The following is an 18,207-nucleotide window of genomic DNA, read 5'->3' as shown; positions in this document are numbered from 1 at the left end:
AGGTTTTTTACTCTAAAAATCTAGAGTAAAGTGAATGCTGTCCCCTTGGTCTTTAGTAACAGCTAAATTATATCTCACTTGGGGATTTCTGGGAATTTACAAGTCATTTCTTTAATTTAAAATTCCACACTGCTGGAGGGATAGAGGTAATTTCTTTTCTGGTGAACAGTTGCAGTAAAAACATTTCACACGCAATGTGAATTGAGGTATTGGGGGACAGTTCTCGTTATTATAAAGAATGAAGTAAAGGTAGGGAGACCCTTTGGACTTTAATTCCAGTTTCTCAGAACATTTTCTCATTCGTTGGCCTTGCTCTGCTGGAATGTATTTTATGTTAATATAACTGATAATAATTTTACCTCTGGGCAGGAGACTAGGATATTATAACATTCAACCATATACAGGTGTTTTTTTTTTTTCTTTTCCCTTTATAATCGTATCTTGTATTGTTGTGTAGCTATTTTGTGCAGAAAACATTTTGAAACAGTCTAAATTTGTTTATTTTATATATTTTTTAAAGTTTATGTATTTATTTTGAGAGAGAGAGAGCAGGGGAGGGAAAGAGAGAATCCTAAGCAGACTCTGTACTGTCAGCACAGAGTCCAGTGCGGGGCTCAAACTCACAAACCGTGAGATCAAGACCTGAGCTGAAATCTAGAGTCAGTTGCTTTACCAACTGAGCTACCCAGGCACTCCTAGATTTTTTTTTAAAGTAGCTCTTAAGTTAGAAGCTAAATTAAATTAAATTGAATGGGTAATGTACTTGTGTAGAATAACCAAGAAGAGGACTGATATTAATACAGGAGATTTGCCTTAAAGTAAGAAACATTTTTAAGAAAATTAAGCAGCCTACTAAAGTTAATTGATTCTTGCTTACATTAAGACTGAACGGTAAACCAACTCTGCTCCTTGGATTCTTTTTTCCTAACATTTTCCTACTATGGCAATAATTCTTCAAAACTATTCACTCTTTATCATTGACCTATATTTCCTCTGAGCTGGGCAATGTTCAATGGTTGGTTTTTTTTTTTTTTTTTTTTTTTTTTCTTTTTGAGGTAGGGTATTTTTAAAAAATAAAACCTTGTAATACGGTGTTTTTTTTTTTTTTACAATTCAATAAATTGTAGCATACAGAGTTGTGCAGCCATCACCACAATCCATTTTAGAATGTTTTTCTTATCCAAAAGAAACTCCCACACCCAAGTAGTCAATCCCCTCTTTTCCCCAACTCCCTAAGCAACCACCAATCTGCTTTATTTGCCTGTCCTAGAAATTCACTGATAAGTCTTAAAGCTCAATCCTTTCTTTATATTCACAGTCAAGAAAGATTGACTATTTGAGAAATTCATATGACAGTAAAACAATTCCTGCTCAATTTTTGTTTCAAAAAAATATGATAAGATGCTTTTTGAAAATCAAAATGAACCAGACACAGATTCCAACTCCAAGGAATAAATCACTCTTTGTACAAAAAAAGTTAAATCCTTTGCGCGTGTAAGAGCTGGTATAAGGGATGTAATAGTAAAAACCTAGGGCATGGATTTTGACTGAAAAGTAGAAAGGCAATGGAAAGGAGAGTGAAGAATAATTAGGAATTTAAACACTCAAGTCTCTCCATATGTTAGATTATTTCCAATTATCTGAAAGCCAGGTAATTAGTCCAATAGGAAACAAAATGATACCAATCTTCTGCACTTTCATGAAAGTTAGATGCATGTCCAAAACAACATACTCTTCCTCTGGAGTCAGAAATTTTATACATTCTCTCAATAGGTAGGATGATTGCTGAATCACTGATAGCATGAAATAAGTCTTCCTTTAACTGAACCCAAAATTCCTACGGCAATTTAGACAAGACTTTGTTTAGTTCTCGGGAAGACTGGAAAATAATAACTTTTTTTTTAAGTTTATTTATTTATTTTGAGAAAGAGAGGGAGAGGGCGCACTAAAGCAGGGGAGGGGCAGAGGGAGACAGAATCCCAAGCAGGCTCCGTGCTGTCAGCGCGAGTCCAGTTTGGAGCTGGACCCCACAAACCGCAAGATCGTGACCTGAGCCGAAACCAAGAGTCGGTCGCTTAGCCAACTGAGCCACCCAGGCGCCCCACTAATAATAGCTTCTGTTGAAAGTCCTGTATTATCTTGAGGGAACAGTGGTGTTAACATTGCAGATCTATGAGGCTCAACGTCTACAATTCTGGATAAGCTTTCATCCATTAAAAGGTGGCCTCAGGTATCACCAGGATATTAAAAACAAGTTCTGTTTTAAAACTGTGGGTAGCATGGGGTGGACTTTTTCCACACACGTAAACTAGGAAAACATCAGGGGGACAGGATTAGGTTGAAGCTCCCAGTCTGGTCATAGAATCTTTTAGTCTGTTCTTTGATGATGACAAGACAAGGTCTTAGCGATTCTCCTTTAAATCATCTGTACAGTGGCTAAACCCATGAATGACTCCTAGAGGCACAGAGCGTGTGAAGCATACAGAATTTGTTTTTAAAACCAGATCCAGAACATTTAGGAGCTGTTATTTCAAATTAAATAGAAGACATTCACTGAAATGACACACTTGAGTAATTGAATTTATAAGCCCATCACCTAGTTACAATAAATACAATTTTATACCTTTTGCCAAAGGATAATTTATGGCCGTCCAAATTACATATTCAAAGGGCTCGATGGATCATTTAAATTCTAAAGATAATTTAAAAATAGATTTCAGTACTTAAAATCTCTCAGTGTTGCTTATACTCGATATGGGCAGTAATTCTGTAAATTGATTTAAGGGCATTCTAAAGGTTTGTTTCTATGGTAACCAAATTCAGAAAACTAACCTCCTAAACATGGTTGTCATAGAATTAAGACAGGTGGCTGACTAATCTTCACTAGCTTTCTTTCTCATTTTCTGATGGCTTTGCTCTCAGCACCTCTTTTGATTCTCATAAGATTGCATACAAAGCAATTACACGGGCTTTCTTACCCTTATGTGAGTGTCTCGTTCACGTAATACTGTCTGTTCATCCCCATGAGATCTGCCCAGTGACAGATCTTTTTCTTCCTGCTACAATTATACACCAGAAGAAGCACTAAGTGGAAAACACCTCTGTAACTAATGTGTTAAAGGCATTTCTCAATTAAACACGTACTTCAGCTCCTCGAAATCATTGTACGGGGTTCTTCAGACAGTAACACTGCTTAGAAGAAAAGGCAACATTGTCATCGATAATTTTTTTAGATGGTCTGTGTTTGGATAACCCTCATTTATGATCATCTTTCATACTTGTTTACATTTCCCAATACGCTAGATCCACATATTTATCTGTGCCTAATTCTTATGTTACCCTGATGGGAACGTGGAATATATGCATATATTACCTTTCTACTTAATTCCTGCTTAATTTCCTTGCCTGCCTCTGACTTCCTGAGAGGAGGGGCTACGATGCCTTTTACATCTTTGTAGAAGTACAATTCCTGCTACAAGCGTTCCATAAATGTTTCTTGTTAAATTAGACGTGTTGAAGAACTTGTTAAATTAGACGTGTTGAAGAACTTCTAGAAGTATAAATAAACTATGCATTTATAGTTTATTAAATAATGGGCCTAGCTGATTCTGTATCAGTCCATTTGGCTCCTCAGAGGTATGAAGAGTAGTGTTCCTGGCCTTCCACATCTTCCTAGGAAGGAAAATGTGCTATGGGACTTGCTATCCTATTGTAAGCAACTAGAAAACTGGGCAAAATAGATGAGACAACGTGGGTCAGACATCAGTCAGCAGGCAGAGCGGGATTGTGATTCTCAAGAGAAAGGAAACAAATGAGAAGAGACCTACAATCGCCTTAGCCTTCTGCGTGGAGGCAATTCCTGAACCAGACATGGCAAAGACAAGGGGAAACAAAAACAGAGCCCAGTTGTTTTGCGTGGTTGAGGAAAGAGTGATCAGAGTCCAGGAAGGTCAAAGCAGTTGGAATATGTGGGGCAGAGTTCTGCAGGAAACTAAATGGAAAAGAAATTTAGAAGTTTGCATTTTAGTCATCGACTGAATACCGGTTTATGCATGCAAATGATGAATCTCCACAAGGCTGAGGAAGAAACAACTACTGGGAGCTGTGCACCAAAAACTTTGCAGAGCTCACACAAAACTGGGAATTGTTCACGTTTCTACCAGCCAGGATCACCTTATCGATTGCATGGAACATTTATTAGAGACCCTCTGTGAGTCATACCTTAGTAGAAGGGCTGAAGTAGCCATAGAGTTAAAGCTACCCCAAGGGCGCCTGGGTGGCTCAGTCGGTTGAGTGTCTGACTTCGGCTCAGGTCATGATCTCACGGTCCGTGAGTTCGAGCCCCGCGTCGGGCTCTGTGCTGACAGCTCAGAGCCTGCAGCCTGCTTCAGATTCTGTCTCTCTTTCAATTTCTCTGCCCCTCCCTCTCCCCCACTCTCTCTCTCTTTCTCTTGCTCTCTCTCAAAAATAAACATTAAAAAAATTGAAAAAAAAAAGTAAAACAGTATGATTAGGCAACCAATAATGGATTTAAAATGGAATACTAAAAAGAATCTCAGTGCTTCAAAAGAAGGCAAGTCAAAAGCACCTGGCTGGCTCAGTTGAGTGACTGACTCCTGGTTTCAGCCCATGAGCTCATGGTTTCATGAGTTTGAGCCCTGCATTGGGCTCCGCGCTGGCAGCATGGAGCTTGCTTGGGATTCTCTCTCTCTCCCTCTCTCTCTGCCCCTCCCCCACTCACACTGTCTCTGTCCCTCTCAGATAAATAAATAAACTTAAACAAACAAACAAACAAAAAACAGATGGGACAAATGGAAGTATCAAGATGTTACATTTATAACTCACCATACTGATAATTACATTAAATATAGATGGTCTGAATCAGAGTTTCTTAACCTCAGTACTATTGACATTTAGGGCCAGATAACTCTTAGTTTTGGGAGATCTGCTCTGCGTCCTAGGGTGTTTAATAGCACCCTTGACCTCCATGCACTAGATACCAGCAGAGACCTCCTCCACCTCTGCCATTTTGACAACCAAAAATATCTCCAGACATTGCCAAATGTTAACAGCCGCTGATGGAAACGCTCCAATTCAATGAATGAAAAACAAGATCCGACTATGTTACGTCTTTGAAAAAAAAACAAAACCCCAAACACCTCCTCTAATCTAAAGACAGAAATAGGTTAACAGTAAAAGGACAGTTCCCTTGGTTGGCCTAAATGTGCAATAAGGTCCTTTTGTGCTCCAAGAGTATATGACCACTGCTCTATCCTGCAGTGCCTGCACGGATTCCCTCAGCCTTCTCCTACACTCCATTCACTCTTGGGGAAAAACCACAAGCATGGGAATAACATTCAAAAGACATGAGAAAAAAATCTCCCTCCCTTCCCTGCATTCTGTCACTCAGTTCTCTTTCCTGATGGCATCTACTATTACAGTTTATGATTTCTTCCGAAGATATTCCATGCATTTACAAATATGAGTACAAGCATATTTCTTTCCCACGGATAATAACACGTGATACTCTGCACATGGTCCTGACCCCCCCACCTCCCTTGGTATAGGTTGCAAATCTTTCATATCAGTACATAGAGATAGACCTTCCCCATTAAAAAAAGAAAAAATTATTTAGGGGGGGGATGTGCAAGCAGGGGAGAGGGGCAGAAGGAGAGAGAGTGAGAGAGAGAGAGAGAGAGAGAGAGAGAGAGAGAGAATCTCAAGCAGGCTCCATGCTAGGCGTGGAGCCCTATTGGGGGGCTGGATCTCATGACCCTGGGATCATAACCTGAGCCGAAATCAAGAGTCTGTTGCTCGACTGACTGAGTCACCCAGGTGTCCCAGATCCTCCCCGTTTAAAACATTTTTATACCTGGTTTGCATTCCATTGTACTGATGTGCTGTAATATATTTAACAGTCCTTTATTGATGGACATTTGCTTCCAGTCTTTGCTAGCACAAATAATGTAGCAATGGATAACCTTGTACTCCTATCATTTCACACCTGTATCAGTGTATCTATAAAGTACAGAAGTGGAATCCTTAAAGACTATATATATATTTGTTATTTGAGAAGATATTGCAAAATTGTCCCCCGTTGAGGTTATAAAACTTTATTTTTGCGAATCTGATGGATGGAAAATTCTGCCTTGTGTATTTGATTTGCAATTAAGTGAACTTGAGTATCTTTTCATGTGCTGAGTGTGCGTTTGTTTTCTTCTCGTGAATTCTCTCTTCGTAGCCTTTGAGTTGGGCTTTTCTTGTCAATTTATAGAAGGTAGAGTCTCTATTCTGGTAACAGACGATGGTCAGGTCCTGACCATCAACACACCTGTCACCTGTCTGTGGCTCTATTAACCCTGGGATGGAATCTGGGCTTTACTACTGCCTTGTGACCTTGGGCGAGTTCCTTAACCTCTTTGGGTTTCCATGTCCAAGGACCCAAGGTAGGGTCTCGTTTATCAACATGACGCGGGACGGCACCTTTAAAACCGGGGAGTCGGCTAGGACATGTTTGTCAACAAAGTACAGGGCACGTTTTTCCGCGGGGAAATTTTGCTTAGGCACCGAGGCCCGCACGTAGCAACCCAACCGCCGAGTCCGGGAGTGCGCTGCGAGGGGGGGAGGGGGCTGGCTCCGTAAAGCCTGAGTTCCCCCTTTCGAGAGAGCCGCAACCCCGGACGTGACCGAGAAATAAAAATCGAGCAAAGAAGGAGCCACTTTCTGCGGCGACAGTCGCCCTCTCGGCCGCTCCCCTGCTCCCAGGCGCCCTCCCCTATCGGGCCGAGCGCGGCGCTGCAGCCCCGGCGGCCCAGACGCAGCGGGTGCGGCGCGGCCCCGGGGCCCGGGTGGGGGAGGCGGGGGTGGGCCCCGCGGTCACGTGAGCCGGGCCAGCTGTTAGCGGGGGGCGGCGGGCCCAGGCGCCGGGAGTCTGGGGAGGGGGAAGCGCCCGACGGCCGCCTCCGCCACTGCAGCTGCAGCCCCCGATGTCGCCGCAGTAATCGCGGCCGCGGCAGCACGCGTACCCTCGGCGGCCGCAGCATCCGCGCCGCAGAGCAGAGCCCGGAGCCCGCCGCCCCGCAGGTAAGCCGCGGCGGGCACGGCTGCGAGCGCAGGGCGTCCGCAGCCCCTTCTCCCCGAGCGTTTCGGTCGCGTCCGCCATCGCCGTCCCCTGTGCCTCGTCGCCAGCCCCGGCCCCTCCGAACCTGCGGGAAGCGCTACTCCGGGCGGCATTCCGGCGGGTGGTGGCAAGGGCCGGCTGGAGGCTCGGGGGTGGGGGACGGAATCAGGGGAGAGATGGCCTCTGCCCGGGTGGTGGATGACTCGGGCTAGTAGGTTGAGGGGGCGCCGGAGAGGGACGCCCCACCCCGGGGCGCGGGCAGTGCCGCTTAGTTTGAGTCCGTCCCCCCGCTCTACGCCCCAACCCCATCCTTTGCCCCGACCTCCGGGCGCTTTTCCTGTTTCCATTTCCTGAGAGCCAAGTTGCTGCCCCGCTGGGGTCTGTACCCGCGCTCCCCCCCCACACCCCTGCCACCCCTCGGGCTGCTCCCGGGGTTCGCAGCTCGCTCGGTGGTGGAGTGGGCCTGGCACCTTCCCGGGAGGTAAGGCACCTGCTACCCGGGTAGCGCGAACATGGCTGCCTGGTGGGGCCCGCTGTCCTTGACCTGGCTCTGCGCCCACGTCTACCCGGTTTGTGATCACGAATCAGGTCCAGGGCACTGCCCCCCCCCCCCCCCCCCATTTAGGGCAAACGCGCAGGCTGTTGCTGTCTGTGCGGGCTGCAGGACTTGCCACAACTCCCCTCCCCCTCCCCAAGCCACCTCGGGGAGGTTCTTGGGGGTGGGGGGTGTCAGGGTAGGTACGCCGCGGCGCCGGGACACTTATTGGTAGAAGGCATCCTTGTATTTCTGCTACGGTTATACACTTCAGCCCTCGCTTCGCTTGTCCGTCCTGGAGCCGTTTACTTGGCGACATCACTGGTGAGGTCTGAGACGAGGGTGGTTTGCAGAGCAGGAGGGACGCTTGAACTTTAGAGAATTGATGAGAACTCGGATTGAGGGGTTTAAAATGTCCATCAAACCCAAGTGCATAGGGAAGCTGTCATTTGCTGTGACTCAAAACCGACTTGGTAAGGGTTCTTTCTGGATTTGCTGTTTAATTCTGACTTGCAGTTGTCTTGAATTACACTTGTGTCCAGCCTCCCGGTGGCCTCCTGTGTTCCCCGCCTGACCAGAAGATGTCATGGGTTGCAGAAGAGACCTATGTTAATTTAAAATGGCAGCATGAAAAATCAGGCCAGGCAGCAGCAGTACAGACAGACCACAGCTAACATCGACTACCCCTGACTGATGCCTTGGTGGGGAAATCTGCAGCAGGGAAGGCTCTCCGGGGTGTCGCTGTGGCTGGTCCTAGGGGTAGGGACTGATTCTTGCAGCAGGCTAAATTTTAGCGGGCGGCGGGGTCCTGGGGAGGTGAAGTGGCAAGTTTAGGGAGCTGTAAGTATCTTCTCTAACGTACCAAATGTGGTGCAAAGAACCCAATTAAAACTCCGTGATTTTGATCTGATTTTCTCCAGGCTCCACTAAGGACGATTTATGTGGCTGCTTATGTCTGTTCGATGCATAACTTCTGTGTGTTTTGTACCTACAAGTGGCTCTTAAACGAGATGACTGTCTAGTGTAAACATCACCCAAGAACAGTACATAACAAATGCCAGGTTCTTCAGAGCAAATTTCATTGGAAGTACTGATACAGCTCCATGAGCGAGCACCCAGGCACCAGAGAATGATACATTCTTGAAAGGTGACTCATTTTAAGATTTTTTTTTTTTTTTTTTTTTTTTTTAAACAGCGTTTCTTTCCGGTTTCACTGCTGTGCCGTCAGCCATCTTCTCATTTAGGAAGGAGGGGATGCCTGAGGAGGCAAGTGTTTTCAGGGGTAACGGAATAGATGAAGATTAGTGCTCAGGTCAGGAATGGCGAGCTGGAAGCAACCTAAGAGAGCACTCCGCTGTCACCGCCCCCCCCCCCCCTTTTTACAGCTTGGGAGGCTGATTCCAGCAGGGTGATTGGGCTGTGCCCAAGGTCAGATGGCTGGTTGGCAACTGGCAGTGAGGATCGAACTCCAGGTCTCATAACTGCCCAGGTCATATTTAAGCACCAAAAACATAAGTTAGGCGTATTCTTTAAGGGGAGAAATGCGTTCTCGGATGAAAAACATGAGTGGCTTTGTTTGTGGAGAACGATTAGGTGAATTTCTTTTTAAAAGAAACCAAAGTGGGGGCGCCTGGGTGGCGCAGTCGGTTAAGCGTCCGACTTCAGCCAGGTCATGATCTCGCGGTCCGTGAGTTCGAGCCCCGCGTCGGGCTCTGGGCTGATGGCTCAGAGCCTGGAGCCTGTTTCCGATTCTGTGTCTCCCTCTCTCTCTGCCCCTCCCCCGTTCATGCTCTGTCTCTCTCTGTCCCAAAAATAAATAAATGTTGAAAAAAAAAATTTAAAAGAAACCAAAGTGGGATATATGATAGCTTTTGAATATGTCTCATTTTAAGTAAAAGGTAAATAACGAGGCTGTTTCAAAAGAATGTTGAAACGGCACTGGGTACAGAGGGTTTTCTAGAATCTGAATTTGAATTCTCTTGGTCATATACCAGTAACCACATGGGGAAGTGTGCATGGGTAAGTATTTGCGCAGAGGTGGTGAGGATATGAAAAATACTTCTGGGCATTCCGTAACGTTAACCCAAAGATCTGCAGAAGGAGGGTGTGCGTGTGTTGGGAACAGGGAGAATAGTTTGGGATGGTGAAGTGGATAGGAGCTAGGTATGGATAGATATGTGGAAGTGAAGACTGATGACGATGCCATGCATGCTGTTTAAAAAAGAATAACTTGCATTAGAGCATGGTTGTCAAGATTCATTCACTTAAATTCCCCTGGTACGTCAAAGATATTTAAAGTCAAGCGTTTCAGAAATACGTAAACATGTGCAGTTTGTGTTTGTTGGAGAACAGTAAGCCAAAGTTATTTTATTTTATTTTTTTAAGTTTACGTATTTATTCTGAGGGGGGGGAGGGGCAGAGAGAGAGGCAGAGAGAGCATCTCAAGGAGGGTCTGCCCCAACAGCGGGAGCTCGAACCCATAAACTGTGAGATGGTGACCAGAGCTGAAACCAAGAGTCGGACGCTTAACCTACTAAGCCACACAGGCACCCCTGCCAAAGTTATTTTTTAAAAAGTCACTCATGATCTCTTTATCCAGCAATTACCAGTCCTTAGGAAAGTTTGGGGCCATTTTCATTGGAATGGGAGTCTAGGTCTGTGCTGTCCAATTCAATAACCGCTAACCACTAGCTACTACCCACATGTGGCTGTTGAGCGCTTGAAATGTGGCTAGTCCAAACTGAGATGTGTGAACTATGCACCAGATTTCAAAATTTATATGAAAAAAAGAATTTAAAATACCTCATTAATAATTTGTATATTGATTATATATTAATTTTTTTTTAAGTTTATTCTTGAGAGATAGAGATAGAGTGCAAGCAGGGGAGGGGGAGAGGGTGGGGGAGACGCAGAATCCGAAGCAGGCTCCAGGCTCTGAGCTGTCAGCACAGAGCTGGACACGGGGCTCGAACTCGTGAACTGAGAGATCATGACCTGAGCTGAAGCTGGACGCTTAGCCAACTGAGCCACCCGGGCGCCCCTTGATTATACATTAAAATAATATTTTAGGTATATTCCAGAGGGACTCTGGAAACATTTTGCCAAATGTTTTAAAAAGTTCAACTGAACTTGGGAAACAAATGGATGGAAGAGCCAAGAAATGTCAAAGAGTTCTTGGGAATGAGATAGGATCGTACTTGCTTTACCTCTGAGGTAGATTGGCCACAGCCCCTTTGCACCTGCCCTGTACCAAGGATAGACACGTCCTTTTCCATCATTCTGTGTGTCTCTTCTTTTTTTTTTTTTTTTCAACGTTTATTTATTTTTGGGACAGAGAGAGACAGAGCATGAACGGGGGAGGGGCAGAGAGAGAGGGAGACACAGAATCAGAAACAGGCTCCAGGCTCTGAGCCATCAGCCCAGAGCCCGACGCGGGGCTCGAACTCACGGACCGCGAGATCGTGACCTGGCTGAAGTCGGACGCTTAACCGACTGCGCCACCCAGGCGCCCCTCTGTGTGTCTCTTCTACCCTCACTGTCATCCTTACCCCCAGTTGGGGCCTTATATGCAACTCTCTTCTCTGCAACTCTTAGGGATGGTTACAAAGCTCTTGTCAGTGGAAGGGATGGCTAAGATCAAGTGATCCCATTCCCCTTGTGACGGGGAAGCGACCTGGCATCCAAGACGGCAAGAGGGATGTAGCCATCAGTCACACCCTCCCAAAGAAGCTCCCCACGTCACCAACCCAGTCTGGGATGGCGGTGCGCCACACTGGATGGAATGTCACATCAGTCAGTCAGGGTGGCTGGAAGGGGAGGGAGGTGAGAGCCTCCCGGCTCGAGCCTTACCTAGAGAGAGGGAGCTTGAGAAGGTCAGTGTTCCCTTCTTTTGTTCTTTTTTTTAAAAATTTTTTTTTCAACGTTTATTTATTTTTGGGACAGAGAGAGACAGAGCATGAACAGGGGAGGGGCAGAGAGAGAGGGAGACACAAAATCGGAAACAGGCTCCAGGCTCTGAGCCAGCAGCCCAGAGCCTGACTCGGGGCTCGAACTCACGGAGTGCGAGATCGTGACCTGGCTGAAGTCGGACGCTCAACCGACTGCGCCACCCAGGCGCCCCTCTTCTGTTCTTAATAGTTATATGTTTAGCCTAAGTCTACCAGTGATATCCTCCGCTGAAGTGAACTGCACCTGCTTGAAAACTCCCATAAGCATCTGCAGTCATTATTTTAATTTGGGTTGCTGCCCTTCTCTCTCGGTTGTGTTTATGAGCCCCTCTTCTAGGTGATAAAGATCTCGAAAAACATCATTTTAGTTCCGTTTTCCCTTGGGTTGAGCTTAGTGCTTGTAGGTGGTTAGGGGCTCAAGATGCATATTGGTAATTCATCCGACTTCTTAAAAATTCTAATTAAGATAATGTAGCGACCGAGGCTCTTCTGAATATTTTTGTCCTCTCAAAGTAAAATCTTAGTGAATTTTTAAATTGCGCTCAGAAGCGCCCTAGTGACCTGAAAGAATTAAATGAAATGTCTTTGTTAAGGACTAAAGGAGTCAGATTTTTTAAATAATGAAAAACCCAATAAAGTGATATGAGCTTGCTATAAATTTAAAATGACATAACTAGATAAAGTAAAATTTAAAGCTTCTTACTCTGTATCCCATCTTTATTTTCACTGCCAATTCTTAGGTTAAAAAAATTTTTTTTTAGAGAGAGCAGGAGAGAGGCAGAGGGAGAGAGAGAGAGACTTAAGCAGGCTGCATGCTGCACATAGAGCCTGATGCGGGGCTTGATCCCACGACCCTGGGACCATGACCCGAGTTGAAATCAAGAGTCAGATGCTTAACTGACTGAGCCACCCAGGCACCCCTGTTAGTGACATATTAATCCATTAATCCTGGTCCTTTCCTTCATTCTTTCTTTCTTCCTTTCCTTCCTCTCTCCCTCTTTTGTATATACTTATATTTATATAAATGTATGTGTATACATATACATGTATATACACATCCATGCATATATTCACATATATGAGTATAAGTTTCTTTTGATAATAAAATGGGATACATTCCCTAATGGTAAAACAGAGCAAATGGCTCTAGCATTAATGGGTATTTACAAAGTAGTTTTAATTTTTTTTAATGTTTATTTTATTTTTGAGAGAGAGAGAGAGCACGAGCAGGGGAGAGGCAAAGAGAGAGGGAGACAGAAAATCCCAAGCAATCTCCGTGCTGTCAGCGCAGAGCCCAGTGTGGGGCTCGAACTCATGCACCATGAGATCATGACTTGAGCCGAAAGCAAGAGTTGGACTCTTAACCAACTGAGCCACCCAGGCGCCCCTACAAAGTAGTTTTTAAATCAAATTTTGCTAGACCTAAAAAAAAAAAAAGTAATCTCTGGTTACTAGCAAGATTTAACTCTTACTGCTTTATGCCTTCTGTAGAAAAGAAATAGTTAGCTAATTTGTTTTACAGGGACAGAGTGTAAATCACCATTTTAAGAATGAATGAGAAAAGTTTTTAAATCCCAGTTTGCAGAGTTAACAGGTACATATCAAATTACATTAATGGGAAAAGATCAGAAGAGACAATGCATTATTTAGATGGGAGAAGAAAACAGATGGTGGGAATAGGAAGGTCATAATTCAAAGCAACCTTGCCAAATTAGTGGACACAATGGCAGCAATGTTAGAAATGAGAACAGAAGGAAATGAAAGGATCCTAGATGCGGCTTGCTTAGTAGCTTCTAGGTCTTTCCCACGGAGAGTGCTTTTGGCAGCTCACCGGATACCTGCCTATCTCGCACACATTTTTCTTCCTTCATCTCCCTTATCATTATGTTTCAAGAACACTGTTCTTTAAGAACAAGTTAAAGGACCAAACCTTGAGTGTTTCTCTCTTCTAGATAGGCTGCATATATTATCTCATTTAATCTCATACCAGCTCATCTACATTTTATAGATGAAGACTTTTATAGACAAGAACTCCACTTTTAAATGGAAGAACTGTACCTGGAATTGGGGTCTGTCTGATTCTTTCTTAAAAAGCTATAACGTAACCTCTTAGAGAGTTTATCCTAACTGCACAGTCTCACCTGTATTGTTCATGCGATGCAAGCCATTTCCTTTATGTTACTATGAAAGATGGAAAACTTCTTCCAACCTATCATGTATTGGAAAACACCTTCTTTACCATGAACTCGATCTGACTATCTTTTTCTAACTTGGCTAGCTTGAGCGGAAAATTAATCTCTCTTGTGCCGCTTATCTACTCTTTCTTGCAATTAAAAAAAAAGTTGTTGTATCCATGAGAAATAGATGCCATTCAACTAATCTCTCCTCTTTCCTCCCCTCTAAAATCCCTAAACGGGTTCTTCTTTTTTTCTAGCTCAGATTTTCACTTAGTATCCAAGGTAGAGGAGTCATGATAGCCGCCAATCTTGCAGCCTGAGTTTTCTTTTAAGTGGTACCATATTTTAAATGCACTAGAGTGATGGACAGACCACTGGGTGTGGTGCAGTTTTTGCAGATGGTCCTTGAATTCACGTGTGTCCCAACCTTGAAGGTACACAGACTAAATAATGAGCCATATATATCTGCACCACTGTTTTTCAAATATGTAAGGATTCTGTTGCCATTTAGTACATACAAATCCATTGGAAGTGTTATTGAATTCGTAACATATATTCGTTATGTCTTTCCCGGCCAACTGCAATGACTGTTAGGTGAGAGTTTCCATGAACATTTCTTGACATTTAAAAGTTGGAAAACATCATATTAGAATATTTTCTATTATAGAAAAATTCTGGAAGGATTTGAAGAATAATTTTGTAAAGTGACCGTTTTACCACCTAACTTACCTTATGGATAAATGCAGGTTTTGATGTACAACGTTCTAATGGACTATGGATAGAAAGCTCTGCATTTCCTTAGTTATCAGTCTGTCACGTGAATCGTTACGTTAGACACTTTGCTTTATTCAGATTTCTCATTGTGACCATATATCGCAAATGAAGCAGAATCAGATGTGGCCCAAAGTTAAAATGAGTTCATTGGCCATGACTGAGCTATAGAGTTCTCTCTAATTCCCAAGCCTCGGCCCTATTGTAATATCATATTTATTAGCTGCAGTGAGCTAGGGTAATAGATTATTCTGATTGCCACTCTTCCTTTTCTTTTTTCAAACAAATATTTTCGTTACAAATTCTATACTTTTACATGGGAAATTTGAAAATGCCTGAATATATAGAGGTTAAGAAACTGTGATTCTTGGGGCACCTGGGCAGCTCAGTCAGTTAAGCATCTGACTTCAGCTCAGCTCATGATCTCACAGTTTGTGAGTTCGAGTCCCGCATCGGGCTCACTGCTGTCAGCAAGGGACCTGTTTTGGATCATGTGTCCCCCTTTCTGTCTACCCCTCCCCAGCTCGCACTCTGTCTCTCCCAAAAATAAACAAATAAGCATTAAAAGAAATCGAATTGTGATTCTACAACCCAGAGATACTGCTACTCTTAAAATTTTTGTTACATTTCCTTATGATCTTCTTGCAACATCTGTCTAGATAATATACGTAACTTGAATGATACCGTATGTAATTTGTGTGACCTCTTTTCTTTCACCATCTTGATTCTGTGTACTTCTATGTTTTCCAGCTTTCTATGATATGTATAGATAGCCATTTACACGTCCTGCATCTGTTTTGTTTTGGTTTTTGATTCTTACGACCGTCTAAGCGGCTGTATTTTGGGGGAAGGGAATGCAGCAGGGGCGGTCCATTAAATTATTAGGGGTTAGGATGAAGTCGAAAAGTCATTAATTACCTGAACATTTGGTTTTACAGGTTTAAAAAAATTTTTTTTAATACATTTATTTATTTTTGAGAGACAGAGCACAAGTGGGGGAGGGGCAGAGAGAGAGAGGGAGACACAGAATCCGAAGCAGGCTCCAGGCTCCCGGCTGTCAGCACAGAGCCCGACATGGGGCTCAAACTCACTAACCTCGAGATCATGACCTGAGCCGAAGTCAGATGCTTAACCGACTGAGCCACCCAGGCGCCCCAGGTTTTACAGCTTTTAAATAGACACTCTTTTCATTTTTTCTAGCTAGTCGCCTTTATTGCAGTATTTTTGGAACGGATAACAAGTAAGTGTGTTTGGAAAAAATCATCCAGGAGATATTTCTTAGCCATCTTACCGACTTAGAAATACTCCGTTACTTGAAATGACATTTAATTCTTCTTTTTTTTTCTGGCTCAGATTCTCACTTTCTGTCCAAGGCAGAGGAGTCCTGATAGTCTCCAATCTTGCATCTATGTTAAATGAAGAACACTTTTTTTTTTAAAGGCATTTTCATCTTCTAAATTAAAAAAAATTTTAAGTATTTTATTTTGAGAGGGAGGGTGGAGAGGAGCAGAGAGAGAGGGAGAGAGAGAATCCTCAGCAGGTTCCCCACTGACAGGCTCCACTACCCCCGGGATCATGACCTGAGTGGAAATCAAGAGTCGGACGCCTAACCGGCTGAGCCACTCAGGCGCCCCTAAAGGTCTTTTTAAAGAATTGGATGAAACTTTACTTCTTGAAAGTAGTAAAAATGGCAGGGGTGCCTGGGTGGCTCAGTTAGTTGAGTGTCCAACTTGGGCTCAGGTCATGATCTCACAGTTGGTGAGTTCGAGCCCCGCGTCGGGCTCTGTGCTGCCAGCTCCGAGCCTGGAGCCTGCTTCGGATTCTGTGTCTCCCTCTCGCTCTCTGTCCCTTTCCCACTCGTGCTCTGTCTCTCTCAAAAATAAAAAAAATAAGAATGGTAAAAAAATTAAAGTGGTAAAAATTGCAAAACAGAACAGTTAACCATCTAGGTCTTCCTGGTGATCGTGTATTCTGATTTCTCCATTTTATTATTTATTTATTTACTTTTTATTTTTTAACGTTTTTTTTTTTTATTTTTTTATTTTTTTATTTTTGAGAGACAGAGAGACAAAGCACGAGTGGGAGAGGGGCGGAGAGGGAGACACAGAATCTGAAAGCAGGCTCCAGGCTCTGAGCTGGCAGCACAGAGCCCGACGCGGGGCTCAAACCCATGAACCGAGAGATCATGACCCGAGGTGAAGTTGGACGCTTAACTGACCGAGCCACCCAGGCGCCCCTGATTTCTCCGTTTTAAAGCTAGAGACCAAGAAACATAGCCTCCCACACCTCTGTTTGTCATACTAGGGAAGAGGAAATCCTGCTCTCGCAAGTTATCCAGGGATGGGTTTCACCCGCCTTCTGCCCGAAGGCAGAGCGTATGGCCACCATTGCTGTGGCTGAATTCAGCAACATGCGATTAGAATTAAGTGGTTTCCTTAAAACTAAAATTGAGAAGCAAGAAGGCAGCAGGCTGATGGCCTTTGAGGCTGGTGGATGCCTTCAGGGGCTTTGCTGCACTGTTCTGTGTGTGCTGAAACACATGGTCAAAGAACCAGGCACAAGAAATGAAGAATCCTTTTGAGGAGCACAGAGGTGATAGAACCCGTACCAGTGGGTTTTGCACACCCGTTCTGGACTGGCTGCACCAGAATCACCGGGGCATTGGTTAGAAATACGCTTCCTGTGATCTCATACAGATGCACTGAACAGAATCTACAAGGAGGGGGGTGTCTAGGAATCTGCCATTTTAACAAACTCCCCAGACGATTTGGATGCGTGGTTAAATATGGATACCATGGATTGAACCACAGCATGGGAGCACCTTGGCCAAATTACGTTTTCCTGCTCTTTTTCTCTCACTGAAGATTAAAATACAGCTCTGTCCCTTCCCCTTCGTTCATTCAACAGACATTTACTGAGGTCTTATTAGGTGCCAAAGTGCCAAGGAAATGAGGGCTTATGTAAGAGTCCTTGCCTCATGGGTCTTACAGTCTGACAGGTATTTTGAAACTTGAGGGAGAGAAATAAAGCAAGGTAGTGGGATCCAGGGGCTCACTCCCCCCGCTAATATACCTTGCACTAATTAATATACCATGGCAAACTAAGCTTCCTCCCCAACCCCCTGCTCCAGTAATCCTTCCTCAAAGAGGTATTTGAGCCTCAAACAAGTTATGAGTAATAACTCCAAGAAAATATTCCCTGTCTTTGATCAGTCCAGTGCTATTTCTAACCTTAACAGAATTTTAAACATCTTATCATGTGCTTTACTTTAAAAAGTTATTTATTATATGGGGCGTCTGAGTGGCTCAGTCAATTAAGCGTCTGACTCTTCTTAAAAATAAAAAAAATTTTTTTAATGTTTATGCATTTTTGAAAGACAGAGAGAGACAGAGCACAAGCAGGGGTAGGGTGGAGAGAGAGGGGGACACAGAATCTGAAGCGGGCTCCAGGCTCCGAGCTGTCAGCACAGAGCCCAACACAGGGCTCAAACTCACAAACCGTGAGATCACGACCGGAGGTAAAGTCAGACGCTCAACTGACTGAGCCACCCAGGCACCCCATGTCTGACTCTTGATTTCAGCTCAGGTCATGATCTCATGGTTCGGGAGTTTGAGCCCCAAGTTGGGCTCTGCGCTGACAGTGTGGAACCGGCTTGGA

The 18,207-nt window shown here is 44.2% G+C and overlaps 1 protein-coding gene across 1 annotated transcript in view; it reads left to right on the top strand.

The window, feature by feature from the left end:
* Positions 1–6,902: 6,902 nt before the first annotated feature.
* Positions 6,903–18,207, top strand: part of SCRN1 (secernin 1) — a 63,810-nt gene continuing 52,505 nt past the window's right edge. Inside the window, exon 1 of the mRNA XM_045495195.1 lies at positions 6,903–7,083. The gene's annotated coding sequence lies outside the window, so the exon portion shown is untranslated. The remainder of the gene's footprint in view (positions 7,084–18,207) is intronic.

This window comes from Leopardus geoffroyi, chromosome A2 (assembly GCF_018350155.1).
Source record: "Leopardus geoffroyi isolate Oge1 chromosome A2, O.geoffroyi_Oge1_pat1.0, whole genome shotgun sequence".
In the NCBI taxonomy this organism is placed as follows: Eukaryota; Metazoa; Chordata; class Mammalia; order Carnivora; family Felidae; genus Leopardus; species Leopardus geoffroyi.
The sequence above is the reverse complement of the archived record's forward strand: the minus strand, read 5'-3'. Positions and strand labels throughout refer to the sequence as shown.